The sequence below is a fragment of the Pteronotus mesoamericanus genome, unplaced genomic scaffold (genome assembly GCF_021234165.1).
Source record: "Pteronotus mesoamericanus isolate MK-2021 breed Mesoamerican mustached bat unplaced genomic scaffold, CSHL_Meso_final scaffold_118, whole genome shotgun sequence".
In the NCBI taxonomy this organism is placed as follows: Eukaryota; Metazoa; Chordata; class Mammalia; order Chiroptera; family Mormoopidae; genus Pteronotus; species Pteronotus mesoamericanus.
This window is the reverse complement of record NW_026555301.1, coordinates 3,995,095-4,022,396: the sequence shown is the minus strand read 5'-3', so window position 1 is coordinate 4,022,396 and position 27,302 is coordinate 3,995,095. Positions and strand designations below refer to the sequence as shown.

Genomic DNA, 27,302 nt, shown 5'->3' with positions numbered 1-27,302 from the left:
GTCCATGGACCAGCAGCATCAACCTCTTCTAGGAGCTTGTTGTACTATAAATTCACAATTACAGACCCCATTCCAGACCCACTGAAACATATTGTGCATTTTAAGAAGCCTCCCAGGTGACCAGGTGATTTGTAAGCACATTAACACTTGAGAAACAATAGTCTAGTTAAACCCTCAGGTGAAGTTCTGAGCTATTCATTTAAGGATAAGTTATTTGGAAGGACTCAGGTAAAGAACTGAGCCATGTCGGTCAAGAATAGTATCTAACCAATGTCTGTGTTACTATGAGGACAATGGCGGAGGGATGGGGTATGGCAGGAAGGCTCAGGACAAGTTACTATGGGCTGGATGTACCATAGAGATGCCCAAGAAGATTCAGGGTTACCAGTTACCTTTAAATTTCAGAAAAACAATGAATAACTTTTTAGCGTAATTATGTTCCAAATATTGCATGGGACATGCTTATACTAAAAATCAATTCATTGTTTACCTGAAATTTGAACTAAACTGGGCACCCTGTATTTTTATTTTTGAAATCTGGCAACTCTAGTCTACTAAGATTCAAGAGCCCAGCCTGCTGGTCCTACTTCACAACATCTAAAAGAGCTTGAAACTATTAAAACAAATGGATTTATTAAGAAGAACCCAAAACAGAAGAGATGACTTAAATTTAAGGACATGTATACAATTAATTGTAATATTTTCAACCCAGATATGAATATAGTTGAATTACCAATTTCTCCCCACAAAAGAGCCAGAGGTGGCAGAGGTTTTAGTAAATGGTACTGGAAAAGCAAGGCTGAATCTCTACCCAACACCACATGGACAATAGACTCAAAAGTGAAAGAGAAAATTAAAAAGTTTATAGAAGAAAATGCAGAAGAATATTTTTGTTACTCAAGTAAAGAGAAAAACATCTTAAATTTTAAAAACACAAACTCTAAGGAAAGAAAATAAAGGATTTGATTACATTAAAATTAAAGATTTCGTTTCAACAAAAGACACCAAAGACAAATAGGAGAAGACAGAGAAAGGGTGAATATATTTGCCAAAGACAAATTAGTGATTAATTTATAAAAAGGAACTCTTGAAATCAACAGGAAAAAGATAACTGTACTAATATGAAAAAAAATGCTCAAAGCTTATAACCAGGGAATTTATTGAAACAGAAATTCAAAAAGCTACTAAGCACATTGAAGAGATACCCAAAATGATTAGTAATGTAAGCAGTGAACAATTAAATAACATCAATACCTCACTTTGTACTGACATTATTAGCTTGGCCACAAGGGACAGTTGAGTAGTTGGAAGCAATGGCAAGGACAGGGTTGTAGGAAAGTTCCTACTTAACTGGTCGAAGGTGACAGCCCCTCTTGTGTAATTGTGTGCACTCCCATGGCCAGTTTCTCACAATGCCACTCTCACTCAAGTCCAGAGGGACAACACAATCCTTTGTGGAGGGGTGTTCTTTCATTCTGAGCAACCCATCACTGCGGCAGTGATACCATGGACTGCCATGGAAAGTCATGCTGAATTCAAAGAAATGACCAGATGCACACAAGTAATAGGATGATCTTGCAGAGCACTTAGTAAATAAAAAACAGAATGAAAACTAACACACTTCCATTTATATGTATTTTAAAACATAGGCACCCCAAACAAAACATATTTTAAAACATGAACTCTAAAGAGTATGAGTTGTTTTTTCTTGGAAGGAGAAGTGGGAGAAGGAAGTGGAGACATAAGAAATGGTAAATGAGAAATAATAATATAAAGTAATAAATAAGTAGCAGGCATTAAAAATAAATAAGAAAGAAAAATAAATAGAAGAACCAACCATGATAAAGTGATGTGAAATGAGGAGGCTCAGCTTTCTGCACCAGAAATACAAAATAAACATGTAAATAGAGAAATAAGTAACTACAGGTGTCTACAGTCACTGTCCCAGTTCCTTTTGGGGCACACCATAAATTCTCATGTTCCCAGTGCTTAGGAGCCCAGCTATCTGGCCCTAGTGCTCAGCTCTGCTCAGTCTCCAGGTCTGTTGGCCAAGGCTGGCAATCCTTTTCAATTCTGTCTTTCTGCAGTTTGCACATGCATTCCCTGCCTCCAATGTTGAAAGGTGGCGCTTCCCTGGGTCCCATGGGAAAATTTAATTACACACAGATGGTCAGCCCATTGCTCCACCCAGGCTTACTCTTTCTAACTCATGGATGTGAGCTGTTCACATTCCAGTTCTTAGTTTTGATTTTGATGACAGAAGCAGAGGGCCACCAAATCTCTTTTCCTTCCCTGACATTTTCTAATGACCTTGGATGGAAGACGGGGGTCTCAGCATCTTTTCTTAATTTTTTTTATCCTCATCCAAGGACATACTCATTGATTTTAAAGAGAGGAGAAGGGAGGGAGAAAAAGAGGGAGAGGAACATTGATTGGTTGCCTATTGTATGAGCCCCAAATGGGAACTGAACCTGAAACCTGGGCACGTGCTCTGACCAGGAATCGAACCTTTGACCTTTTGATTTGTGGAACAATGCCCAACGAACTGAGCCACACGGGTCAGGGTAAGTCTCAGCATGTTTATTTGAAGATATGTCTTAGCTGGCTCTTAAACGCTTCACAGGCTGAGACATACTGATGTCCAAAAAAATCTGTGAGATAGCAGGATTTAAAATTAGCATATAGAATCAATAGCCTTTAAAATATACATATATAAATTACTTATATATGTATAAATATAAAGGTAAAGAAAATCTTTTTTACAATAACAAGATAAAAATATAAACTTAACAAGAATTATGTTAAACCCTTATTAAACAGCTCTGAGAGACAGAAAAATAAAAAGATGTGAACAAGTGGAAAAATATTCCTTGTTCTTGGATAGGATAACAATGTGATAAAGATATCAGCTTTCTTTAAATTAATTTATAAAGTTTAAACAATCCCAATAAAAGCAACAACAAGCTTCTTTGTGGATGTAGACAATTGATGTTAAAATTCATAATTTTTACAACGCAAGAACAGCATTTGTTGTCTGCAAGGTAAGAATGCCTTGCCAGACATTAAAACATACCTTTTGAGACAGTGTGGTAACTGGCACATAAATAGACCAATGGATAGTGGAAAAGAACAGAAAGTCTAAAAATAGACCAGGACACATACAGGAGCATGCCATTTGATAAAGGTGACACCTCAAATCACTGGGGCAAAGTTCAACTTCTTAACATACAGCCCTGGAAAACTGGTTAAATGTTTAAAAAGATAACACTAGATCCACACCTCACAGCTTACCCAAGAACAATTTCAAAACGGATCAGGGATCTAGATGTAAAAAAGAAACCACGCAACTACTAGAAAACCAATAACAAGGACCTCTCTTATCCTTCCCATCTCTCAGGTCTGGGCACTAAAAAAACAAACACCATATGATCTCACCTATAACAGGAACCTAATGAACCAAACAAATGAGCAAAATAGAACCAGAGACATGGAAACAAGGAACAGACTGACAGTGACGAGAGCGGGAGGGCAGTGGGGTAAGGAGGGAACAAAGAGGAAGGGTCTAGTCAAGGAACAGGTATAAATGACACATGGATATGGACAACAGCGTGAGGATTGACTGTGGGAGTGGGGATGGGGGATGGGGTGGGCGGGGTAGAGGTGAGCAATGGGGGAAAATTGGGACAGCTGTAATAGACTAGAACAATAAATAAATAAATAAATGATAAAAACTAAGGCAGTCTCAAAAAGAAAAACTCTCTGGTAAAGAAACTTAAGGCAAATTGTCCCCCTAAGAACAAATACATCCCTGGCTCACCTACAGGGCAAAACTGTGATTTAAATGATGGAGTAATGCCATATTTGTGGCAGGGTGGGGGGGGGTGTGGATTGCTGGCTCTCCTCTTCAGGGTCATACTGCTAATCTATATTTCCCAGACGTCTTTGTAGCTTAGAGGTCTCATTCTGCAGAGTTCTGGCCAATGGAATATGGAGGAAACCTCTCTCTTTGTCTCAGTCTCCTCCCCACCCTGCAATCTGTCAGCCAGGTGAAGAGTGGAGAATTCCTAAAATATTGCCATCCAGGTTTCTGCATCACTGCATGGAGCAGAGAAACCCCAACAACTGCAACAGGCTGTGAAGCAAATATCTCTAACAGCAGGTAGAGTTACTTGCTCTAATACGGTGTTTGAACTGTTGCTATCCCAGCAGGGAACTTTAAAATCTTTATTTTTTCCCTGCCTCTGTATATATGTGATATGTCAACAAAAGAATATACAAATATGAAGTAGAGGGTTTATTGCCCCTCTGTGCTTAGGAGACATAAAATGAGAGGAAGGGCATGTGATAAGGGAGAACAAACTGCTGGAAGACACAAAACTCTTTCAATTCTGGCACCTGAAGCAGATCATGAAGACTAAGTTTAGAAATGTTGGAAATAATGTGTGGTTTTATCTCTAAGTTAAAAATGCCCTCTGTTTATTTAGAAATTAAACAAGAACAGTGGGAGGAGCATTATTGTAGTGCCAAAAATGGTACTTTAATGTAGTAGCATAGATACATCAGATCACAAACAAGTAGCAGCCATAGCAGAAAGTGAGCCACTATCAGGCAGAGCTATTATAGGTGGTAGCAACATTTAGAATTTCTTTTGGGGGGTTAAGAGGGGTTGTTTTCACATAGCCAGTGACCCTACACTTGTAATTTGGTTCCCTACCCCCTCAGATCAGGGGAGCACATGCTCCAGTAACATCTTAAACCACCAAAATAAAATACATATTTAATCAACATTTATCAAGCTTCTATCATCTCTAAGCACCAAACACTCTCTCTTTCTTGAGAGTGATGAGCATGACTTGGCTGATGACTTGAGGACAGATCAGAACTTGCTCAGCATCAGGAGGTGGGAGATGGCCATACACACTGATCTCCCACCTCAGAAGGCCAGGGAGCAAGCTCAGTGTTTATGAGGCTGACAGCAAAGGGCACTTTGAGAGGGTGTTGGGAAAGGAGTGGGAAGAGGGGAGAACGGGTGAGTGAAATGCATTAATAACATACTGGGGAGGTCTATAGAAAACAATGGAAGAAGTGTCTGCTGAAAATCAGCCTCTTAGGAATGCATGCTCCAGCCCACAAGTACCCAATGATGCTCACTTGATGCACGGCCTTAGAAGCTGCTTGGGGGCAGCTTCTATTGATAGCTGCTTTGGGGAGTACTACAAATCCCAGGGAGTGTTCAAAGAGTATGGGGGCCTAAGTTGATTGGCAGAATGAAGAAGAGCTGGTTAAGGGAAAGTACAAATCTCCCCAAATGTCTGATCTTGGAAAAAGGCTGATAATGCATTTCTAAACACTCTTTTTAAGCAGGACTATGTTATGTGCCAAATATATTCAAAGGACATGCTAGTGACATGTGACATCTTGCAGGGAGAAAAATGCCTTTAAGTGGGTGTGTTGGCATGTGATGCCCTTCAAACCCCAGGCACTGTCCATGTGTCCAGAGCATGATAGATTCATGGCAATCACTATAATATAAACACTGTTAGGAACATCAAAAGTGAGGAGATGCTAACAACTACATTTAAAGTGTTAATGTCCTAAGACAACATCAGGGAAAAACTTTTAGGATTTTTACTCTTCAGCATGGAAGAAAATAGACCATTTAAGAAACATGAGCATAGACTCATAAAGACAGTTTATGGGCATGGTTAGCCAAACTCCATGCCTGGCCTGCAAGATTCCATTGGGTATGGCCATAGCCCCGATGCCTCTGAATTAGTCTCCCCCATTCTCACCTTTTTGAGACACCACTCTGGGTCCTGACTCAGGGTCTTTGTTTTTCGTGTGTGCTCCACTTACAAAGCTCTTTCTCCAACCATAGAGTGGCTCTTTCCCTCACTCCCTCCAGTCTCTGCTCAAGTTTTAACTCCACAGAGGCCTGCTCTGACCACCCAGGCCAAATAGCTCCTTACCCATTATCACTTGTCCTATTTCATTTTTCTTCATAATACCCTATTATTAGTACTTCATAATATGTCATAATACTCACTACTAAAATTATATTATTTATATATTACATCTTTGTTTATTTGTTTATTGTCTAGAATGACACCATCCAATATGGTAGCCACTAGCCACAATTGCTATTGAGTGCTTGGAATATGGCTAGTTGAATTGAGCTGTGCTGTAAGTGTAAAATAAATATGCACAGAATTTTGAAGAATCAACATAAAAAAGGAAGAAAAGAATAAATAAATAATTTTTATATTGCTTACACATTGAAACAATACTAGTATGGATTAACCCAATATATTATATTCGATATGTGGCTTGCAATTTTTCCATTGGACAGTGGTGATCTAGGATGAACATGCCATGAGAATAGAGATTTTTGTCTTGTCCCAGCATCTCGAAGAGCACAGGCTTCGTAAACATTGGTTGAATGGGACTCTGTGTTCATTGAAAACTTAGCTCTATGCAGCCTCTCCCTCTGCCCTCAGTGTCTTTGTCCTTCTTCCTCTTTCCCTCTCCCTCTGTCAATTCTTTGCCCCTGATATCATCGTTACATAAGAAATGGACAGCCTTCCTTGTTTGTTTACTGAAGATTCTGTCCTGGTTTAGCTCCTTCTAGGTTAGAGTTTAAAACATGTTCTTAAGACACTATTTTCTGAAATAATAAATTTAAATAGAAATAACCTTAATTAAATTAAAATAACCTTAATTTTTTTCCAAAATAATTATTGCATTTTGCATAACCCATTTTATGGACAAAACAACTATTCCAATTAACCTGAGAGAACACCTGGATGAAGAATGCAAAAGAAAAAAACAAACAAACATGCGTTATATGGGGAAGACATCATGGCAAGGCAGCTGAAAGAGAGCAAAGGCCTGCAGTCAGGAGGGTGATACATGCTTGACAAAAAAAAGGATAAGGAGTGAAAAGGTGGGGGCAGGGAGCATTGAGAACAGATCTCTGCTTCTTTAATTTTTCCAGGCATGCTCTAATCAGAGAACTGGCTTATGCAGCAAATATAAAAGAAGAGACACAACCATTCAGTCATTCCACAGATTTACTGAGCACCTCTTATGTGCCAGGTGCTGGGGATAACAGCGAGAATGAAACAAACAATGCCTCTCTTATTGGAGCTTTTGTTCTTTCTGGAACGGACAAAATATGAGTGCAAAAGCACATAAATATCTCCTATGTATTTTATGTACTTTATATTGCATGCTCAGAGAAGGGAATCCCGGCTCTCAATTATTTTTTAAAATCCACAGCTTGGTGGATGAAGTTGGGCAGTAGAAATTTTTTAGGAGAATAATTTTAGGAGTTTACAAATTAAGGCTATTTAAGATGAATTTTTACAAAAATAAAACCCAGGCTAGATATGAGAACACAGAGTCCACCATCTAAAGGTGTATTCAGAATGGGTGTAGATTTAATCCCATTGGACAGCCTCAAGACTTGTCACACACATTGCATGTCAAAACCTAGGAACTGCTTAAATTATATTTCTAGATAGGAAAAAATTTTAATGGAGGTATTAGCATAAGTACAAAGGTAGTACAACATACACCTGCGGTGTTGCTAGAGCTGGTATGATATTGGCACAGAGTGAAAGAAGCAAAACATGACACCCACTGAAACAGAACGTGCCAGCCTTAAAACCCTTAAACTCTAAAATGTTTCAGGGTAAGACAATGCACCCATTTCATTGTTAGCATGCCTGAGCATTTTCTGGAAACTGCTAATACTGCAACCTAGATCATCTGCTCTAAGATGAAAGGAGACTGAAACAAACTGAGCCAAGGTATTGATTTAGAATTCTGCGGTCCCTCAGTCCCAGGGTGGGAGGCCTGTTTACAGGATTGTTTCACTTGGGAGACTGACAAATCTGTAATGCAAGTTTTCAGGCCATGTGTAATCAGTCTCCTGGTTTATAAATTATATACTAGTAAATTGATGCTCATTGAATTTCTGCAGGAGAAGTGGGTATACTATTCACAAGTGGTGTCTTAGTAAAAAAGGAAACACTTTTTTAAGAATGAGGATTTGTATGGGTATACATGTAAAGATATAATCTGTGTTTATCCATTCACCAGAGATCTACTTGTAACATTTACAAACTCAGTATTGGAGATACAAAAATGAATAAAATGTGGCCCCTGACTTTAAGAAAACTACAATTTAGTTTGAGAGATCAATGTGTGAGCAAATAATTATTGTACCACATGGTCAGTGCTAATAGAGGTTTGGATACTTTATTATGGAGTCAGTGAAGAAAAAATAGTGAATCCTGACTGGGGAGAGAGGAGAGTCAGGGAAGGCATCTAAAGGAGAGGGTATTTGAGTAGAGTTTTGTAGCTCAAGTAGGAGTTCACCAGGCAGAAGTGTGTAGGAGGAAAATATTAAGGCAGAGGAAGCTGCATATACAAAACATATAAGCAAACACACGTGTATGGAAGTTCAGAGTCTCCTTAGAGAACTGCAGTGTGAAAGGTGGAAGGAAAGTAGGGGTAAGATAAAGTAGGGGTAAGATAAGATAACACCTGAGTTCTGCAGCCTCAGGTGTTAGTTTAGACATGGGTTCAGCTGCTCAAAAAAACAAAACAAAACAAAACAAAACCAGAAGTCCCAAATAAAAGTGACTTTAAAAATAAAGATGTTCATTTCTTCCTCACACAACAGTATGGACATGAGCAATCGAAGGCTGGCAGGAAGTCTTCTCAGTGTTAGAGACCTAGTCTCCTTCAATTTTGGTGCCTCACTATGCTGGAGTTTGGCCCCTATCCACATGGTCAAACAAGGCTCACTCCTGCACATCTAATTCTACTTTTACCATTTCTCTGCCCTCACCATGGCTAGTCACAATGCACTGTCTATTTTCGCATTCATATTCTACTACTACTTTTATGCATTCATATTCTGTATTATGGCTGGAAGAGGGAAGGGGAGAACAAGCCTCTTCCCTCTATGAGTACAACTCGTAATTTTGTATATCACTAAAATGGTATACTGACTGGAGAACCTAAATGCAAGGAAGCCTGAGAAATGTAGTTCTTGTTCTGGCCTGCTGGCTTGAGAATGATTTTTTGATTTCTCAAAACTAGAATTGTCAGGATGTGAGATTTGTTAATTGCCAGAAAGTAACAAATGAGTGCTGACCTAATCACATGTGCTTTGTAAGCACAAATTCTGACATTGTCATAAAGGACACTTTCTACCATTTCTGGCCTTCAGAAGTTTTAAGAGCTGCCCTACATCAATTGCCCACATTTGGAGAGGCAAGTCATAAGCACATTTTTACTGCCCCAGACTAAGGAGACAGGCACAGACTCCTAGGCAGGGAAGGGCTGAGAAATGAGGCAGATGTCAACTTTACACTGTGTTGTTTCTGAATCCCAGTATGTTGCTTAGGGTGTTACTTGACAAATCACTTCTATTTCTTGACTTCAACTACTACCTTATCTGTAATGTGCAGATAATGATGATTCTTGTTAGCAGAATTTATTGAGATACTGTACATGAGCCATAGAGGGAGTTCAACAAATGTTTGCTTTCTTCATAATTCAGGAAATAGACTGTCAGCTATGATATGCACAACATGTGGATAGAAACTACACTCCAAGAAAGGATTTAAAAACCTGGTTTCCAGCAAAGAGATTTTCTTCAAGAATACTTTAAAAAATCATTAATATTCTCAGAAAGACAAAAAATATACTGAAACCATGAAACAGGCAAGATGTAATAAAAATAACATTCAGAAAACAAAAGAGAATTCTTGGAAATTAAAGTCATGATAGCTGAAATAAGCTCAATAGGTTTAGAAGATAAAAGTAAGAAAAGAGAGTAGTAAAAAAGACATAGTTCAAAAACAAAGGAGAAAAGTTAAGAAAGTCAAAGGACTGGTCCAAGAGACTAAGATTTCAAATAATAGACATTCCGAAAAAAGAGAATAGGAAAAAGAGAGGATGGGTGGCGACAAATAGGGGGAAGGTCTAAGAAATTCCCCATAAGTTGAGTGTCTACAATATAAGGACCCATCAGGTGTCCACTGAGGCAAACCATCCTGAAACCTTAGGATGCTGGAGACAGAAAAGATCCAACAAGCTTCTAGAGACAGAAAGACTGAGAAGATTAGTATCATTCCTAGCTTGGTGGGTCAGCTTGTTGGAGTGTTGTCCCATACCCACCAAACCCACCAAAATGTGGGGGGTTTGATTTTTGGTCAGGACACATTCCTAAGTTGCAGGTTTGATACCTGGTCTGGGTGCTAATGGGAGGCAAGTGGTCAATGTTTCTCTCTCACATTGCTGTTTCCCTCTCTCCCTCCTTCTTCTCTCTCCAAAATCAATAAACGTATTTTAAAAATTAAAAAGAAAACAATCAGACTGACAGAATGGCATTTGCATTAGTTTCCCATCCTGCTATAAAAATAGCCACAAATTTAGTGGATTATAAAAGTTTACTATCTTACAATTCTGGAGGTTAGAAACCCCAAATGGAGAGACTTGTGGTCAAGATGGAGGCAGAGGAAGACATGCTTTGCCTCCTTCCACAACCACAAGAAGAATCACAACTAACCTCAAAACAAAAACACCCAGATCTTCCAGAAAATCAAACTGTATGGATATCTGACAACCAAAGATTTAAAGAAGCCTCATTCACCCAGATGGGTAGGAGGGGCAGAGCCAGGGAGCCAGGGCAGAGAGGACAGAGTGAGGTGTAGAAAGGCAGCGGCAGCGGCAGATAAGCAGTCCCACATTCACGTGTGGTGGATAAAAACCGGGGGGCAGGGGGACACCTTGGGAGCAAGCAATCCTAGCCAGGCCAGACCACACAGTCCAGAGTTCCAGCTCTGGGAAGATAAAGTCTCACAACTACTGGCTATAAAAACTAGTGGGTGTTGGGGCAGCAGAAGAAACTGCTGGTTTCCTAGGAGAGTCTCTTTAAAGGGCCTGCATGGTCCTAGAATATACACAAACCCACCCAGTCTGGGAATCATCACCAGGGCAGCATCTAGAAGGGCACCAGTAGCAGAGACGAAGTAGGTGAAGTGACTGGAAATGGGGTGAGTACTGTGCAAGCCTCCAGAGGCCAGGCAGTGGATGTTGTCCCCTCTCCAACACCTCCTCCCACACAGTACCTGTGTTGCAGCATCCCTAGGCTAAGCAGGTCCACTTCAGACTCAGGTAGATAGAAGAAGATGCATGGAGCCATAGGGATGCTTGATATGCTTTTATTTGGGAGAGTCACACAGGTCCTCATCAGGGGAGTCACCCAGGCCACAAGCCCATGTCTATGTTGGTGTCCAACTTCCTCCCTTGTTTGAAGCTCCTACCCCTTAAGTACTAGCACAAACAGAGAGCATTATGCTAAGCGAAATAATCCAGGGGGTAAAAGACAAATACCATATGATTTCACCTATAAGCGGAACCTAAGCAACAAAACAAAGATGCAAGGAAATTATGACCATCAACATTGAAAGAAAAAAAGAAATCAACAGAGTCAAGAGGGTAGGAGGGAGGGGTGGGCAGGGAAAGGGAAGGGAAGGGTCAAGTCAAGGAACATATATCAAGGGCTCATGGACAAAGCCAAAGTGGGGAAGGACTGAGGCAGGGAGATGGGGGAAAGGGGAAGGGGAAAGTGGTGGTGGGAAGGCAGAGACAAACGTTTTTGAACAAAAGAAAAAATTTTAAAAATAAAAGCTGGCTTCAAGCCAAAAAGTGAGGTAACCTAGCATGAGCTGCACATGCAAGCCTACTCAAGGCTAAGCAGTAATTTATTGCACCCGGGCTCAAGGCCATGAGACTCAGGCTCAAGACTGTGGGAACACTGCTTTACCAGACTCCTTCAAGGTTGTGAGAAGCTGCTCCCCCTAGTTACCCAAGCATCTGGGTGAGGAAGCCAGACTGCTTCCACTTACCCCATTGGGATTCCTCACCATACAATCCACCCCACCGAAGTTCCTCACCATACAATCTACAAGAAGAAATCTTCCGCCAAGTTCCCTTGGCAAGGAGGGCAGAGCCCTACACCCATAAACCACAACAGCAATATAAACTACAGCAACAGGCAAGCAACACACAAGCACTGCTACCCAAGAAAGCAAGGACCAGCGCATTCAGTGGTTAGGAATATCCACCATTCCTACAGAGGATCGCCTGTAAGGTGTTCAGTGGCACGGGTTTCAGATGTTAATGCCTGCAAAGCTTGGCTTACATTGTGGTGAATATCAGGAACATAGAGCACTCTGCTCCTAGTAGGCACACATATCACCTTAGGATGCAGTGAGCATATCTAAAGGCATATGACTCTTCAAGGTTACTTTTATTTACTAGTATACTTCCTCGTTTAACAGGCTTAAGGAATCACATGTTGCATTCAGTGCACAGGCAGTGTGCAAAGCCAAAGCAGTTATCTCAGTTTCAGTAACTATAGAGGTGGCTTGAGGAGAAAAAAACAGCTATTGGAGAATAACACCAGGGAGTACACTTCACCTGGTGTCATGCTTTAAATGCTTCCCAATTTGTTAGTTGGCTTGCAAGAGTTTTCTTAACTCGAGCAGGCAAATAGGGCCACAGCCAATTACAATGACCAGTCCAGTTTCCGAGCAGTTAAAGCCACCCATGTGAGCCACACACCCAAAGGGCTTCAGTAGGAACTGCAGCCCATGAATCCCCCCATGCCTTCCAGAAATGCTTCAGGACCAGAGTCTGACATAGACTTGTTGGAGTCCAGCCCACGTGGGCTTGTCCTTTGGGGTTCTCAAAACAAAGGGGAGCTGGTCCGGTTAGTTCCGTGGCTTCTGCTGTGAGCCACCCTGAGCCATCCCATACAGAGTAGCCAACCAATGGCCAGGGTCAGTCCTGCTTCTGCTTTGCCCCAGTATAGATGTCAGGCCAAGTGGCATCCAACATCAGATGTCTGCTGTTCCACTGGTTCCAGAGCCATGTCCAATTCGTGATGGAAGCAGGAGCAATGCGCCATGGAAACCCAGACAAGGTGCTCAGTGGAATTCCTGTGCAAACCCAGCATGCCGATTATTTGCCACTGAGGCACAAGTATGAACCCAATCCACGAATGTATTACTTTGCACTCTAGGGGTGGAAAGACAGAGCAGTTATAGGCACCAGCAAGGGCAAGTAATGACCCTCAGGTAATATACAAGCAAGCTTCTGGTCAGCCGACAGAATGGTGGCTGGCAGAGGAGGTCTTCCTGGGCGTGCATACCATGCCTTCTGTTCCTCACCTAGGGGCTAAGCATCTACTTGCAGCAATAGGGGAGAACTCATGATAGGCCAGAGAGAAACTATAAAGGTGCCACGGAGCAACATTTCATAGTCTGCTGGCCCTGGACATGTCACTTTTATGGTTGGGGGACAGGTTCCCACTACCCAGGGTACTATTTGCAAGTCCTTCTCCACCCCTTGTCCCCAAGGGGCAACAAGAGCCACCCAATGCATGTAGGGGGCTTTTATATCCCAAGGCCAGGTCCAAGTAGCTGTTTGCCCTCACTCTAGATCCTCCAGAGTGGGCATGAGAATATTCCCCTGTTTTCTCATGCCTGGTTTCAGCAAGGCATCCTTAGTCTGCACCTGTAGCTGGGTAGGAGCTGCAGTCCAGTGGAAAACTGCTTCCACCAAAATAGGGCTCCCCCTCCACCTCCTCTCCATTAGAGCATGGAGGACAGTCCATAAGCACTTTGTCCAGTCCCTCAGCGTTGTGTGGCAGCTGCAGCTCACAGGCCCTGCTTTAAGAGACCATTATACCATTCATCATCCCAGGAGCTTGGGGATGATAGGTCACATGGAACTTCCAGTCAATCTTCAGGTCTTGAGCCCATTGTTGTGCCAAGGCTGCAGTAAAATGTGTCCTCTGATCACTTTCAATGATAAAGAGGTGCCCATAAGTAGCACATAAGCACTCAAGGGCAGCTATTACTGCTCTCTGATTTGGGTGCCATGCGGGATAACTAAGAGTCCCATGGCTGTGTCCACACCTGTAATATCATATGTATATCCTTCAAACTGGGCAGGGGCCCGATGACATCCACTTGCCACCAGGTCAATGGTACCCATCCTTGCACTACTTACCCAGCAGTTCCCACCGGCTTTCATGGATGCTCCCATGAGCAGACAACACAGGTATCACAGGCTTCTTGTGCTTCTGCCAAAATGACAGGTAACCCCAAAGTTTTTTGGGTTTTCTTACATTTTTATTTTTACTTTTTTAAATCTATAAATCATTTTTTATCTATTACAGTTGTCTCATTTTTTACCCCTTTACCTCCCTCCACACATCCCATTCCCACCCCCCGCTGCCACAGTCAATTCCCACTCTGTTGTCCATGTTCATGGGTCATTCATACATGTTCTTTGTCTAGTCCCTTCCCCTTCTTTCCACCAGTGTCCTCTTTCTCCATCCCCTCTGGTCACTTTCAGTCTGCTCCATGTTTCCATGCCTGTGGTTTATTTTGTTCGTTACACTATTTTGTTGAATAGAGTCAGCTTATAGGTGAGATCATATGGTATTTGTCTTTCATCAACTGCCTTATTTCACTTGGCTTAATATTCTCCAGTTTCATCCAGGTTGACTCAAAAGGTAGCAGTTCCATCTCTCTTTCTTTCTTAAATTCAGATTGATTTTATTTATTTTTAAATATCAAAGTTAATTATAAAATATTTTAAAAATTTGAAACCCTTATAAAGTCTCAGCAATTAAACCAACATGACACAGCACAGAAATAATCAAGTAGATCAATGAAATATAATGAGCATGCTAGAGACAAATGTATATATCTATGTCAATATAATATGATTAAATTGATATATAAAATCAATGGGGAAAATTAGACTTATTCAACAAATAAGTTGCATGGACCACTATTACTTGAAATAAAACAAATAAAGAGCCCTATTTCACACATTATAAGAAAAATATTACAGTGAGTTAAAAATCAATATGTAGAATCTAAGGAGTTTTAGAAGAAAATAGAACTAATATTTTTCATGACCTGAAGTAAAATATTCAACCCCAGAAGTTATATAGTAAATACTGACACTATGACTATATAAACATTTAAGACTATATACTAATATACATATTTTAAAAGGTTAAAGGACAAGGAATGGAATAGGAAAGTGTTTGCAACACATGTAAAATATGATTAATAGGTGTTTGTAGTATTTTTGTTTTTGTTTATTTTAGGGAAAAACGTTCTACACATCCTCACTCAATAAATGGATAAAGAATACCAAAAGAGTTAGAATTAAACCAGCGAATGAGTGAGTGGAAGTCACACTGACCTCCTCTCAGGACCAACCTGGAATTACAACTAAATTGTGGAGAAATCACCTGGAACAAACACCTGAACAATAGCGAGAGAGGAGCCTTGTAACCTCAGAGAAAGAAGAATTGGCTTCAATGCAATCTAACCCATAAGGAAAGTAATAGAGACTCGAGAAGGCAGGCAGGGTGCCCACAGGCTGCAGCACCAGAAGGATACTGAAACGGCCTGTTGGAGCCCCCTGAGAAGAGCAGGGTCTAAACCAAAAGCAGGGATCTCTAGCCCACAGCACCAGAGCCCAAAAAGTACACAGAAAACAGCCAGCTGCGAAAAGCAGCAGGGTTGCTGTCTGCCAGAGACAGGCGGCTGGAGACGCAAAGAACTGTTTAAAGGACTAACGCATACATTTTTATTTGCAGCCACTTACCCTGGTCTCTGGCAAAGGCAGGGACAGAGTGGGCTAGAGATGCCTGAGGAGAGACTGGAGAAGAAGGCTTTGGGGAGAGAACTGGGACAATAGCCGGCGGGATCTCGGTACTGACTCATCCCCCATGCGGCAGCAGCCATCTTGCTCAGGAAGAGGCCACTCCCCCTGAGCAGCACCGGAGTCAAAGGACCCAATAGCCCCACCCCCAGGGGAGATTCCACCCCACCCTGTGCTGTCTAAGCTGCCTGCAGAGTGCAGAGTGGCAGCCACAGACAGTAGATTGCTGGCTAAAGAGGGCATAGAGAGGTCAGGTGACACTAGAGGAGAGACTGGGGACGGAGGCTTTGGGGAGAGACGGGGAGAGTAGCCAGTGGATCCCAGTGCGACTCTTCCCCCATAGGGCAGCTGCGGGAGAAGACTCAATTACCCCACTCCCAGGAGGGACTCCGCCCTGCCTGAGCTGTCTAAGGCAGCCTGCTGAGTGCAGAATGAATAGAGTAACAGCTGAAGGAGACAGCCACAAACAGTAGATTACTGGAAGTCTCCAACAGACTGCCTAAGGTCAGACAGGGTCAACATCTGACATCATCAGAGGCAGATCCAGAAAGTAACAACAGTGGTCTCCAACCATAGAAGTTCACACCACAAAGTCAGGAAATCAAGACAGATCAAATTAAGAAACAGAAGCAAAAGAGAAGAATCTCACAAATAATGGGAAGACAAAGAAATACGCCCTACTCAAAGGGAAAGGAGGAATCCCCACAAAGAGAACTAAATGAAATAGAGGCAAGTAAACTATCAGATATTGAGTTCCAAACAACAGTTCTAAGGAAGCTCAATGAGCTCAGTGAGCTCAGAGAGAATTACAAAAAACTACAGGGAAACTCCGAGGAACTTCCTGCAAACTATATCTGCATGAAAAAGGACAGAGAAACTCTCAATAAGAGACAAGAGGAAATGAAGAATACAATTTCTGAATTGAAGAACACAGTACAAGGAATCAAAAGCAGTCTAGATGAAGCTGAGGATCGAATCAGCGAGCTGGAGGGCAAGGTAGAAAAAAAGCTCCCAGAAAGAGCAAGAAAATTAAAAAAGACTCAGAAAGAATGAAGAGGCATTGAGGGAAATGCAGGACAACCTGAAACATACTAATATCCGTATAATAGGGATACCAGAAGGAGAAGAGGATGAGGAAGGGATAGAGAATCTGTTTGAAAAAGTAATGATGGAAAACTTCCCCAATTGGAGGAGAGAAAAAGTCACACAAGTCTAGGAAGCACAGAGGGTCCCATTCAAGAGGAACCCAATGAGGCCCACTCCAAGACACATCACAATTAAAATGGCAAATATCAAAGACAAACAGAGAATCCTAAAGCAAGCAAGGGAGAAAGAGGTAGTAACATGTAAGGGAGCCCTGGTACGGTTAGCAGCTGACTTCTCAACAGAAACACTGCAAGCCCGAAGGGACTGGCAAGAAATATTCCAAGTAATGAACAGCAAAGGCGTGCAACAAAGACTGCTCTACCCAGCAAGGCTCTCAATTAAAATGGAAGGTGAAATAAGGAGTTTCCTAGACAAAAGAATACTAAAGGAATACACCTCCACCAAACCAGCACTGCAAAATATGCTAAAGGAACTCTTTAAGATGAAGAAAAAGTTTCAATGAATGCCCAGTTCCTTTCACAGTTGCCAATACTTGATATGACCAATATTTTTAATACTCCTTAATCTGAATGTGACAGTGATGTTATTTTAATTGTTCCTTTATTATTTGTTGAAACTAAACCTGTTTTTGTATATTTCTTGCCTATTTCTATTATTTGTAAGAAGAAGCTTTAAATGACTTTTTGGTATTCTTTACACATTTATTGATTAAAGGTTTGTTGATCTTTTTTCCGGAAAAAAGAAAAAAAAGAGAACAAGAAAAAAAAAAAACCCTATTAACCATGTTTTAGATGTCTTGCAAATATTTTTCTATTCTATTCCTTGTCTTTTAACTTTTTTATATGTATATTACTATATAGTTAAATGTTTAATATAGTCATATTGTCCATATTTACTTTATAGCTTCTGGGTTTGAATATTTTACTTCAAGTCATGAAAAATATTAGCTCTATTTTCTTCTAAAACTCCTTAGATTCTACCTATTGATTTTTAACTCACCTGAATATTTCCTGTATAATGTGTAAAATAGGGCTCTATATTTGTTTTATTTCAAGTACTAGTGGTCCATGCACCTTATTTGTTGAATAAGCCTTATTTTACCCATTGACTTGAAATATCAACTTAATCATATATTGTTAGACAGATATATACGTTTGTCTCTAGAATGTTCATTATATTTCATTGAACTACTTGATTATTTCTATGCTGGTGTCATGTTGATTTAATTGCTGAGACTTTATAAGGTTTTTAACTTTTTTTAATATAATTAACTTTGACCTTTAAAAAAATAAACAAAATCAATCTGCATTTAAGAAAGAAAGAAAGAGAGAGAGTTGGAACTGACACCTTTTGTGACAACATGGATGAAACTGGAGAATATTAAGCCAAGTGAAATAAGGCAGTTGATGAAAGACAAATACCATATGATCTCACCTATAAGCTGACTCTATTCAACAAAATAGTGTAACGAACAAAATAAACCACAGGCATGGAAACATGGAGCAGACTGAAAGTGACCAGAGGGGATGGGGAAAGAGGGCAATGGTGGAAAGGAGAAGGGACTAGACAAAGAACATGTATGAATGACCCATGAACATGGACAACAGAGTGGGAATTGACTGTGGGAGTGAGGGTTGGGGGTGGGGTGGGTGGAGGGGGTTAAAGGGGGAAAAATAGAGACAACTGTAATAGAATAAACATGATTTATAAATAAAAAAATAAAAAAATTTTAAAAAATACTGCCTTTGATTAACATAAGGATTTAGTTTTTTGTTATTTAGTTTTTATTTCATAATCATAAACTTAACTCTGCAATCCAGCTAGACTTGGAAGGGGTAAGGAAAGCATGGAACTCAATGAATTGTGGTGAGAGCATGAAGATTATAGAACATTCCAAGCAGATGAGGATGAAGGGGTGCTCTCCTGAGCTACAGAAGAAATAGTTTTATGGTTAAGATAAAACGCAAGTCAAATGTATTAGAGTTGTCCACAGTCAGTAATTGTGATCTTCTTGCTGGTCTTGCCATTCCTGGACCCACAGTGCTCCACGGCTGTCACAACATCCATGCCATCTTTCATGTGGCCAAAGACTGCATGCTTGCCATCCAGCCACTCAGTCTTGGCAGTGCAGATGAAAAACTGGGAACTGTTTGTGTTGGGTCCAGCATTTTCCATGGATAAGATGCCAGGACCTGTGTGCTTCAGGATGAAATTCTCATCATCAAAGTTCTTCCCATAGATGGACTTGCTGCCTGTGCCATTGTGACATGTGAAGTCACTACCCTGGCACAAAGATAGTGGAATAATTCTGTGAAAGCAGGAAACTTTATAACCAAATCCTTTCTCTCCAGTTCTCAGAGCCAATTTTTTCTGCTGTCTTTGAAACTTTGTCTGCAATTATCTTGAAGGAGACACGGCCCAAGGACTGGCCGTTGGCAGTGATGTAGAAAAACATTGTGGTGTTGACCATGGCTGCATGTGAGAAGATCCAAGGCAGTAGTAATGTCTTCAAGGCTTGATTAATGTAAGTTTTAATGTTAATAAACTACAAACTATCAACTTATTGTATTAGAATAGAGCTTTATGTATACTGTTAAGAAACATTTGCTTGACTTGAGGTCATAAAAATATTCTGTTTTCTTGTAGAAGCTTTATTGTTTTACCTTTCACATTTAAGTTGATAATCTAGTTCAAATTCGTTTTATGTGTGGTATAAAGTAGGAGTCAAATTTTCTCCTCCACCCATACACAGTAACTGCTTTATCTACTACTATTTAATTAAAAGATATCTGTTCTCCCATTGAATTGCTTGAGTAAATTATTGTAAAATATATAATCATGGGATTATATACTGGTTTAATGGCTTTTTGGTCATAGGAGAGTAAGCCCATAGTTAAAATGGAGCTGAAGAATCCCTGTTCTGATGTGGAAGCTTGCCTAAGGTGGTGCAGCAGCCCACTTGACATTTCATTTCTTAATCCACAGTATTTTGCATTTCTTGAGAGAAGGGTATAAGTAAAAACTAATAAGAAACGTTAACATTTCTATTATTTTAAAACTTTTTGTAAGAAAAATGTTTGAGGAAAAATGATTATTCAAAATAGTTAAAGCTAAAGGTCTATGGTATAATTCAGTCATACACATATCACATCGTGTAGCTCTGTTCAGAGAGAAAGTTCTCAGGTGTTTATGAATTTTTGAAAACATGAGCTATTTATTTCATTTAGGAGTATTGAAATATCCTTCTATAAAATCAAGTTCCATCAAATAAGAAAAGGAAGTTCTTTTTTTAAAATATGAGATTGCTTCTCATATAAACAAAAGCAAGAGAACTGTTTGATTCTTTTCTTCTACTGTCACTTTTAAAAATAATGATTGTTTCCCTAAGGGACTCCAAAAGGGGGGTGTTGCATTCTTACCATTATGGACTCAATTCTTTTATCGTATTTTGTGTTTCCATTCATTGCAGTTATTATCTTTCTTGACCTTTCTTTGGCCAACAGGGACCCTCCAGGTTGGTTCCTGAGCCTTTTGACACATCCTCAGTTGAAGAGGGAGTTCCATCCCACAGTGTCCCCCAGCATCACAGATGAAATGGAAATGCCCAATGCAAGATCTGTTTGGGGAGGAAAGGCTGTCTAATCTCTCAGAGGAGAAGAGCCCTGAGCACCTTTCTCCTTGGGCTTTTATTGAGTTTAGCTCATATAGGGATACATAGCAGGTACAACAGCTCATCAATCAATGTTAAACAGTAATGATTAAAGGAAGGAGATATGGTTTAAGGATAACAGTAAAGGGATTATAAGAGTCTTTCTGTGTCAGGGTCTGGTAGACAGAGTGACACCCATTTGGCCCTAAAACCTGGGAAAATAAACTCATCCTATGCTTGGACCCCAAACACCAGTACTCATTAACTTGAGGACATTCTTAGCAAAGCAGGTTTCATAGGATTTAATACATTCCTTTTCTAGGCCTCATGGTCCCCGAGAACCGCCTGATCCAGTTTAGGGCTGTACCTCCCTCTAGCATTGTTTCAAGCCTGAGTCAGGCTGGGGAAGCAGAGCAGCCAAGAGATGAGGAGACTTGTTTCAGACAGAATGAGGACTCTGGCCATGACAAAGCTGAGGGGTGAGGGTCTTTTGCCCCTTCTCCGTGTCCCCCAAGTCCTTCCCTGATGGCCCTTCAGTGACTGTGTCTGTCTTAAATTGCCCCTGGCCTTGAGGAATCTTACCCATCATTGACTAACCAGCCATCCTCCGGGGACAAGCAGGGTGATGTGAGGGAGGCACAGGTTTCGTCTCCTCAGTGGCCTATTTTTACAAAGCCTCCTTGCTCAGCTCCAGCCTTGGGGCCCTCTAGCCTGTCTGTGAGGCTACAGTCCCTGCAACCCGGCGGGACAGTTACCAACACTCAGTCATCACTGAGACTTTCCTTATTGTTTGGTTGAAGAGATATTACAGGTTCATCTTGCATATTTCCTGCTCTGGACCTCAAATCAGCCTTTCCTCCTATAAGACTTGTTTCCTTTTTGTGGAAAATAGTATTTGGAGACCACAATACAGACACACTTATGACCTAATTTATGCTAATTAGTGTGTTCAACATTATTGACTACTGTGTAAAAAGAATAATACAAACCCAAATTTCTTAGAACTTAGAATATGTTTTTGAAATAAGACATTCAGTGGGTACAGAGAACCTAATGGGCATGGGGGAATCCCCAAGTTAATAATCTGGAAAATAAAATCAAATAAATCTCCTATGATGTAGAACAAAAACAAAAACTGAGATGAAAAATATGAGAGAAAAAATTAAGAGACATAAAAGATAGATTCAAGGTCCAATAGTCAACTATTGAGAATTCCAGAAAGCAGGGAAAGAAACCATGATTGGGAAAATAATTTTCAAAATAATAACTGTGCATGTGGTTCAGCCCCTGGTTACCTGTTTGGAAATGAGAGATCTAATTGAATCAGTGTCATCATTACAATATAGATTCTGTGTAGATGTGTTTCTGATATATTAATTTATTACTAGTATCAGCATACAGTTAGATCTTATTTTTTTGTTTGTTATAATTGTTCACATAACTCTGTAAAATGAGAGTAGCTGGGCCTACCTCAGTTGGGTCCACATTATATAAAGTTCCTTTCTTGGAGTTATGAAAATAAACCATATGTAATCTCAAGCTTGCTTATTTTATGAAAGACAATTTGTTTTCTGGAAATTGAAAGTCTCTTGATTGGGAAAAAGAATGTTAATGACTGAAAAAGGTGTGCAAAATCAACAAAATAAAAACACTGAAGAGAGCCTCTCCAATTGGGGAAAATGCCATATTGTGATTTTTCTGTTGGCTTAGAGCAAGGGTGTGCAGATAAAGGTCTTCAGGTCAAATCCAACTCTGCCTGTGTCTGTATAGCCTTCAAGGTATGAATGGCTTTTCAATCACTGTAAACAACACAAAATAATATATTGTGACATGTGAAAAATATATGAAATTCATATTTTAGTGCCCACAAGTGAAGATTTATTGGGCTACAGCCATGGCCCTGCATTTAATTTTGCTCTGGCTGCTTTTGTGCTAGAAGGGTGGAGTTGAGCAGTTATAACAGAGATCATCTGGCCAGCAATGTGTCTGTCAAAGCCTAAAATACTCACTACCAAAAATACTCGCTTTCTTAGAAAAACTTTACTAATCTTTGGCCAAGAGGGTGTAGCAGCATCGCAACCTTGCCTTTCGCCAGCACTCTAAATAGAAGCATCTTCACACTAAAAATGCTGAGGGCCAAGCACAACTTTTTTATGGAAATTCACACACAGACCCTGGTAGAAATTCTGTACAAAAAAGATAAATAAAAGATCCTAAAAAATTCAAGAGAAAGAGCAGGTTTCTAGAAGATGAGGGGATTATAATTTTTCACCAAACTTTTTCATGGGCAACACTAGGCAGATAAGCTATTTTTCAAAGTTCTGGGGTGAAAAATTTGGACCTCAGAATCCTAGACCCACGTACACTTTAATAAATGTGAAGATAAGGAAAGAAATATAAAAATATGAGAACTCAAAGCTTATTGCTTATACATACGTACATGCATACATATATATATATTTTTTTTTTTTTAAATTCAGTGATATCAGAGAGATTTTTAATGTACCATTCATTACCAAGAGTAAATAGCCACACTCCAGGACTGGAAAATGCCCTAGAATTATTCCTTTGAATCATCTGTTTCAATCTGTCATTTTTTCTGTCTATATTTACAGTATTGTGATTTTATTCTTGATTGTTTTTTAAAGTGGTCACTAACACGTTTGTAATCCTTATCCAGTTGTGTTATCAACTAGAGAAAAAAAACCCAAATGTGTTTACATATAGAAACATTTGCATTCTAGGAATCTGCAAGTATAACAAAAATTATTATCTATTCATTTATATTCAGCAGGGGTTGTGTCTGGAATACAAGAACATTGAGTTTTGTAGCCAAAATAATGAGTAATGTTTAGCTCTTCTTACCTTTATCAGACTGACTTCATTCTTTGCATCTGCTACAATTTTACTATTTAGCTTTGTATTTTACACCCTAAATAGGTGCAATATTTTTTTACAGATAATTTTATGTTGAATTTTTTTTAATTGTTGTTCAAGAACAGTTGTCTCCATTTTCTCACCACCACTTTCCCCCTGCCCCACAACCCTCACCCTCAATCCTTCCCCACTTTGGCTTTATCCATGGATCCTTTATACATGTTCCTTGATGTGGCCCTTACCCTTCTTTTTCCCATTAACCCCTTCCCTCCTCCTTTCTTGTTATTGTCGGTTTGTTTTTTCTTTCAATGTTGCTGGTTATATTGTCCTTGCTTGTTTGTTTTTTTGATTAGATTCCACTTATAGGTGAGATCATATGGTATTTATCTTTCACCACCCGGCTTATTTCACTTAGCATAATACTCTCCAGTTCCACTCACGCTGTTGCAAAGGGTAGTAGCTCTTTCTTTCTGCTGTGTAGTATTCCATTGTGTAAAGATACCATATCTTTTTTATCTACTCATTTGCCATTGGGCACTTAGGTTATTCCAATGCTTGGCTACTGTAAACTGTGCTGCTATGAAAATTGGGGTACATAGGTTCATTTGAATTGGTGTTTCTTGATACTCAGGGTATAATCCTAGCAGTGGAATTCTTGATTCAAAAAACAGTTCCATTTTTACCTTTTTGAGGAAATTCCTAACTGTTTCCCACAGTGGCTACACAGTCTGCATTCCCACCAACAGTGCACTAGGGTTCCCTTTTCTCAACAACTTTGCCAGCACTTGTTGTTTGCTCAATTGTTTATGATGGCCATTCTGACTGGTGTGAAGTGGTACCTCATTGTGGTTTTAATTTGCATCTCTCTGATTACTAATGATGCCTTCATATGTCTCTGGGCCCTGTGTATGCCCTCCTTGGAGAAGTGTCTGTTCAGGTCATTTGTCCATTTTTCAATCGGATTCTTTGTCTTCCTGGTGTGGAGTTGTGTGTGTTTTTTATATATTTTGGAAATTATACCTTTTGTCCAAGGTTTCATTGAAAATATATTTTCCCATATGGTTGTTTTCCTTTTCATGTTACTGACTTTTTTAAAACTTTTTAAAAAATATGTTTTAAAAATTTTTCAAATACATTTGTCTCCATTTATCCGCCACCACTTTCCCCTGCCCCACACACCCCCCTCCCCGCCTCAATCCTTCCCCACCTTGGCTTTGTCCATGTGTCCTTCACACCTGTTCCTTGATATGATGCTTCCCTTTCCCCTCCCCACTCCCTCCCTCCCTCCCATCCCTGTCGGTTTCTTCTTTCTTTCAATGTGGCTGGTTCTATTTTGCTTGCTTGTTTGTTTTGTTGATTAGGTTCCACTTATAGATGAGATCATATGGTATTTGTCTTTCACTCCCTGGCTTATTTCACTTAGCATAATGCTCTCTAGTTCCATCCATGCTGTCGCAAAGGGTAGTAGCTCTTTCTTTCTGCTGCATAGTATTCTGTTAGTTTAGATTTACAATTTTTGTGAGTTTGCAACAGCCACTGTTATTTGCCTGTCCCAAATTTCATCATACTCTTTTTAGTAATAGAACCCCAAATGTATTCAGTATGGTTATGTTCTAACTTAAAGATTACATCTCTTTTAGAATTCCCTCGCAATTCTAAAGATTATAAAACAGAATGATACCTACCAGGATTCATGTGACAACATAAAACCATCATACTAGCTCTGGTATATTACCTTCAGATACCTTTTACCTGAGAGAAAAATGATTTTCCTTAAAGTCAGATTTATTATGTAATGTATATCCATTAAAATTCACCTTTTTAGGTGTATACTTTGATGAGTTTTGACAAATTTATACATTCACATAACCACCACCACATTCAAGATGTAGAACATTTCCACCTCACCTACAAAAGTTCCCTTTTGTTGATTTGTGTTTTTTTTTTATTTTATTTTAACTTATTTTTTCAAATACATTTGTCTCTGCCTACCCCCCACCACTTTCCCTTGCCCCCTCCCTCAGCTCTTCCCCTTTGGTTTTGTCCATGACTCCTTGCTATATGTTCCTTGACTTTCCCCTTCCCTTCCTTTTCCCCACCCCCCATCCCTCCTTCCCTCTTGTCTCTGTGGATTTCTTTTCCTTTCAGTGTTGCTGGTCTTATTTTCCTTGCATCTTTGTATTGTTGGTTAGGTTCCGCTTATAGGTGAGATCATATGGTATTTGTCTTTCGCCCCCCGGCTTATTTCGCTTAGCATAATGCTTGAGTTCACATCTTACTGCATTCTCGTACCATAGCTATATCAACCAAAAAATCTAATTATAATCTTCTCTATAAACTTTAATGTCAACAATCTTATTTTTAAGTCTTTTGTTAATTATTAAGATGAGAACTCTGATGTTTCTTTTATAGTTTTCTTTTTTTATTGTTGTTCAAGTATAATTGACTCCATTCTGCCAACCATGACGACCCCTAGTCGCACCTATCCTGGCCTCACACTTTCGAACCTACCCCTTTTGGCTTTGTCCATGTGCCTTTCATACATGTTCCTTGACGATGTTTCCCATCTTTTCCCCCAATTATTCCTCTCTGCACTCCCCTCTCATTACTATCAGTTTGTTCTTTATTTCAGTGTTTCTGTTTTATTTTGCTTGCTTGTTTGTTTTGGTGTTTGGGCTCCACTTATAGGTGAGACAATATCATATTTGTCTTAAACCACCTGGCTTATTTCACTTAACATAATACTCTCCAGTCCATCCATGCTTTCACAAAGGGTAGGTGCTCCTTCTTTCCAGCTGCATAGTATTCCATTCTGTAAGGGTATCATAGTCTATCTTTTCAAATTTATTTACTTCTTTTAAAAAAATTTTCACATACATTTGTCTCCATTTACCCACCATCACTTTCCCCTGACCCACCCACCTCCATCTCCCCCCTCATCCTTCCCCACTTTGGCTTTATCCATGTGTCCTTCACACCTGTTCCTTCATCTGACCCTTCTGCCACTTCCCCTCTTCACTACCATCCTTGTTCCCTCTCTTCTGTCCCCATTGGTTTCTTATGTCTTTCAATGTTGCTGATTAAATTTTCCTGGCCTGCTTGCATTGCTGATTAGGTTCCACTTAGGTGAGATCATATGGTATATGTCTTTCACTGCCCAGCTTATTTTGCTTAGGATAATGCTCTCCACTTCCATACATGCTGTTGCGGAAGGTACTAGCTCTTTCTTTCTTTCTGTGGCATAATATTCCATTGTGTAAATGTACCAGTTTTTTGAGCCACTCATTTACTGATAGGCACTTAGGTTGCTTTCAGCACTTGGCTACTGTAAATTGTGTTGCTACGAACATTGGGGTGCATAGGTTCTTTTGAATTGGTGTTTTAGGATTCTTAGGGTATGATCCTAGTAGTGGAATTGTCAGGTCAATAAGCAGTTCCATTTTTACTTTTCTGAGGAAATTCCAAACTGTTTTCCACAGTGGCTGCACCAGTCTGCATTCCCACCAGCAGTGTACTAGGGTTCCCTATTCTCTACAACCTCACCAGCACTTGTTCTTTGTTGATTTGTTTATGATGGCCATTCTGACTGGTTGAAGTGGTATCTCACTGTGGTTTTAAATTGCATCTCTCTGATGGTTAGTGATGCTCAGCATCCTTTCATATATCTTTAGCCCCTCCATATATCCTCCTTGGAGAAGGGTCTGTTAAGGTCCTTTGCCCATGTTTTAATTGGGTTGTTTGTCTTCCTGGAGTGGAGTCATGTGAGTTCTTTATATATTTTGGAGATCAAATCCTTGTCTGAGGTATCATTGGCATATATGTTTTCCCATATGGTTGGTTTCCTTTTCAACTTGCTGATTTTTTTTAAGCTGTGTATAAGCTTCTTACTTTGATG

General features: G+C 39.9%; 1 protein-coding gene and 1 pseudogene across 1 annotated transcript in view; both read right to left on the bottom strand.

The window, feature by feature from the left end:
- The window catches only part of MGLL (monoglyceride lipase), a 190,240-nt gene extending 174,420 nt beyond the window's left edge, over positions 1–15,820 (bottom strand). The window contains exon 1 of the mRNA XM_054587495.1: positions 15,718–15,820. The gene's annotated coding sequence lies outside the window, so the exon portion shown is untranslated. The remainder of the gene's footprint in view (positions 1–15,717) is intronic.
- Positions 15,821–18,858: 3,038 nt separating this feature from the next.
- Positions 18,859–19,351, bottom strand: LOC129081752 (peptidyl-prolyl cis-trans isomerase A-like; annotated as a pseudogene).
- Positions 19,352–27,302: the final 7,951 nt, after the last annotated feature.